The sequence below is a fragment of the Balaenoptera physalus genome (assembly GCF_965194825.1).
Source record: "Balaenoptera physalus genome assembly, chromosome: 19".
Classification (NCBI taxonomy): Eukaryota; Metazoa; Chordata; class Mammalia; order Artiodactyla; family Balaenopteridae; genus Balaenoptera; species Balaenoptera physalus.
The window spans coordinates 5388874-5393393 of NC_138900.1; positions in this window are offsets into that span (position 1 = coordinate 5388874).

A 4520-nucleotide genomic window follows, 5' to 3' on the forward strand; every position below is an offset into this window, starting at 1 on the left:
TTCTACAGATTTGTTGGTACAACAGAGGACCCACTGGATTATCAGAAACCAGTGCTCTGTCAGTTGAGGGTGAAACAGAGCAGTCCTTAAGATTAAGAGACTGAGATTTTCATGAGAATAGGATGATAGGTTAATAGGGACTGCTTATGTGGTAGAAATAATGGAGAAGAAATGATGGTCCTCCTTTCTTTTCAAATAAAATAGCTGATGTCAAAGATGAGAGAGGGGCTTCCCTGGTGGCGCAGTGGTTGGGAGTCTGCCTGCCAATGCAGGGGACACGGGTTCGAGCCCTGGTCTGGGAAGATCCCACATGCTGCGGAGCAACTAAGCCCGTGAGCCACAACTACTGAGCCTGCGCGTCTGGAGCCTGTGCTCCACAACGGGAGAGGCTGCGACAGTGAGAGGCCCGCGTACCGCAATGGGGAGTGGCCCCCGCTCGCCACAACTGGAGAAAGCCCTCGCACAGAAACGAAGACCCAACACAGCCATAAATAAATAAATAAATAAATAAATAAATAAATTTTTTTTAAAAATGAGAGAAAATATAGTCTTATTCTTAGTAACTAAAGAGAACAATTATCAGAAAGGAGAACTTAATCAAAATACCCAGAATGCAGTGTACATGTGTAGGATTCATGTTTAACCACTGTATCACTTTGATACCATTTTACTCAAAATGTGTCAGAGTTGTCATGTTTTATTAATACAATTTAATCATTTTAAAACTCTAAATGAATTTTTTTCTATCTTATCAAGCCTATGCCACCTCACTGTGGTACTTCGTAACAAATACTAACAGTACATCTTTAGGACGTTAAGATTGAAAGGCACCTGCAACGATTTGTTTGCATGATGGAATCAAACAACATACAATCTTATGAATATATATTCACAACATCCTTGAGTTATTCTTTCTACACTCTGCCCCTTGGGTATTTATGTGGATATGATTAAAATACCATAGCAGTACAACTTTAGACTCTGCCCTCTTTAACATTTGAAGTACTATTTGTAAATATGCACCATATGATTATATTTCAACATGCCCCGTTTTTTGTCTGCATAAGACCCATGGCTTGCAATGCCTTGATTTATCAGTACACAAGGTAAAAAATAACATATTAAGCATATGAAGTGTTAGGAAGTAGAAAATTTAAGGAATAAAGATAGGAACAGTATTTTATTCTCGGAGCTCTTACTGGAGTAATTTGAAAAGATCACTGATCATAAGTTTCCCCTTAAGAATGAACAGACTCGGGACTTCCCTGGTGGTGCAGTGGTTAAGAATCCACCTGCCAATGCAGGGGACAAGGGTTCGAGCCCTGGTCTGGGAAGATCCCACATGCCGTGGAGCAACTAAGCCCATGTGCCACAACTACTGAGCCTGCACTCTAGAGCCCACAAGCCACAGCTACTGAAGCCCACATGCCTAGAGCCTGTGCTCCGCAACAAAGAGAAGCCACCACAATGAGAAGCCAGTGCACCGCAACAAAGAGTAGCCCCCACTTGCCGCAACTAGAGAAAGCCCCTGCGCAGCAACGAAGACCCAACGCAGCCAAAAATAAATAAATAAAATTAATAAAATTAAAAAAAAAAGAACAAACAGACTAACTTAAGGAGGAAAGGTTGGTCTATTTTGTTTTATTTATAGGCCAACTAGGAACTGACCATATGGACCCCCCCCTCAAAAATAGTTAACTGCACTTTTGGATATCCCACAGATATAAGATGGACCCTCCAAAAGTTAATACAGAAATCTCTTGTAAAATGGAGTCGGGAGGCCAGAAGGGGGAGCTCTCATGTCCTCCCACTTGACATCAACTGCAAAGCCAATAGGAAGAGAAGTTTCTTCCGTCCACCTGGAGAAACGTTACTACTTTACTACCCAGCAGGAGGAAGGAATCATTTATCCTTGCCCAGCAACAGCCCAGCCAATGAGAGACTGTCACAACTCAGCCAATGGGAAGCCTTTATACTTTGAACTTCCAGTTTCCTTTAATGGACTTTTTTTTTTGTATGACAGCCCTTCACAAGTTCCCCTTCTCTTCTATGAAAAAGTTTCTCTCCTTTGTTTCTCCGGACTTGCCTGTGGTCTGCCATAGATTGCATGTCCCGAATTGCACTTCTTTGCTGTTTCTGAATAAACCCACTTTGCTTGTAAAATAACTGGCTGTTTTATTGTTTTAGGTCAACAACTAGAACCCAAAATCTGGTTTAGATGTCAAGACTGGTAATGCTAGACACCAAATGAGGATGAAAATGTTTTAAACATAATTAGACTTTTTGGATACAGCAGTGCAGGCTTCCCAAGTTGGCACAAAATGGCTTGAGAGAGTAAGGAGAGGAGACCTGTTTTAGGTTTATGTAGAGTTTATGAGTCCTGCAAGAGGTCTGATTTTCCTGGGGGCACCAAACAAAGGAGCACCTTGGCTTATAAGCTTCCCCATTGTAGAGTATAGAGAGGACACAATAAATATGTGCTTTTTTTTTTTTTTTTGGTATGTCAGTTTTACCTCAATAAGCTGTACTAAAAATGGGGAGAGGGGTTGAGGCTTAAAAGCTGTCTATGGTCAGTCTCATTCCACCATGAGGGGTTTGTGAAGTAGTCAGCAATCTGCAACCTGGAAGAGGACGCTCACCAGAATCAGACCATGCTGACACAACAATCTTGAACTTTCATCCTCTAGAACTGAGATCAGTCAAGATGGTGGAGTAGAAAAACCTTGAGCTCACCTCATCTCATGGGCACACCAAAGTCACAACTATTTACAGAACAACCATTGATGAAAAAGACCAGAACCAGCCAGAAAAGACCACTAAAGACATAAAGAAGGAACTATAACAAGATGGCTAGGAGGGGCAGAGTCGTGATATAGTCAAGTCTCAGAGTATTTGGCTTAGAAAGCCAGTGGGGCTTTCAGGAGTCCCAGAAGGCTGGGGGAGATAGAGACTTCACTCTTAAATGGCACACACAAAATATCACATACTCCGGGACCCAGGGCAAAAGCAGTAATTTGACAGGAGCTTGGGTCAGACGTACATGCTGATCTTGGAGAGTCTCCTGGAGAGACAGGAGGCAACTGCAGCTCACCCTGTGGACATAGACACTGGCAGCAGCCATTCTTGGAAGCTCCTTCTACTATGTGGACAGTGGTGCTGGCAAGCGCCATTGTAGAATCCTCCCTCTAGCTTATTAGCCCCAAGACCCTGCCCTGCCCTGGTGCAACAGCCTGTAGGTACCAGTGCTGGGACACCTCAGGCCAAGAAACTAACTGGGAAGAGACACTGCCCCACCTATCAGCAGATAAGCTGCCTCAAGACCCCCTGAGCTCACATCCACCTCTGGACATGGCCCTGTCCACCAGAGGACCCAGGATCTAGCTCCACCCACCAGTGGGCAGGCATCAGCTCCAGAATCCTCTGGGCCCTGACCCTGTCCTCTAGGAAGTCTGCTGTAGTCTCTGGACCAGCCTCATTCACCAGGGAGCAGACACCAGATATAGGAAAACCATAGTCCTGCAACCTGAGGACCCAGCCTTCTCAACAGGAGGCCAATTGTAAATATATATGCACCCAACTTAGGAGCACCTAAATACATAAAGCAAATATTAACAGATGTAAAGGGAGAAATAGTAACAATAACAGTAGGGGACGTTAACACCCCAATTAGATCAATGGACAGAAAATCAATAAGGAAACACTGGCCTTAAATGACATTACACTAGATGGACTCTCTCTCTCTCTCTCTCTCTCTCTCTGTCTGTCTATATATATATATATATACACACACACACACACACACACACACATATACACATAACATTCTATCCAAAAGGAGCAGAATACACATTCTTTTCAAGTGCACATGGAATATTCTCCAGAATAGATCACATGCTAGGTCACAAAACAAGGCTTGGTAAATTTAAGAAAATTGAGATCACATCAAGCATCTTTTCTGACCACAACTCTGTGAGACTAGAAATCAACTACAAGAAAAAAACTGCAAAAAACACAAACACGTGGAGGCTAAACAATAGGCTACTAAACAACCAATGGATCATTGAAGCAATCAAAGAGGAAACCAAAAAAATACCTGGAGACAAATGAAAATAAAAACATGATGATCCAAAACCTATGGCACACAGCAAAAGCAGTTCTAAAAGGGAAGTTTATAGCAGTACAAGCTTACCTCAGGAAATAAAAATCTCAAATAACCTAACCTTACACCTAAAGGAACTAGAAAAAGAAGAATAATCAAAACCCAAAGTTAGTAGAAGGAAAGAAATCATAAAGATCAGAGCAGAAATAAATGAAATAGAGACTAAATAAACAATAGAAAAGATCAATGAAACTAAGAGCTGATTCTTTGAAAAGGTAAACAAAATTGATAAACCTTTAGCCAGACTCATCAAGAAAATAAGGGAGGGGGCCAAATCAATAATATCAGAAATGAAAAAAGAAAAGTAATAACCAACACCACAGAAATACAAAAGATCATGAGACTGCTACTAACAACTGTA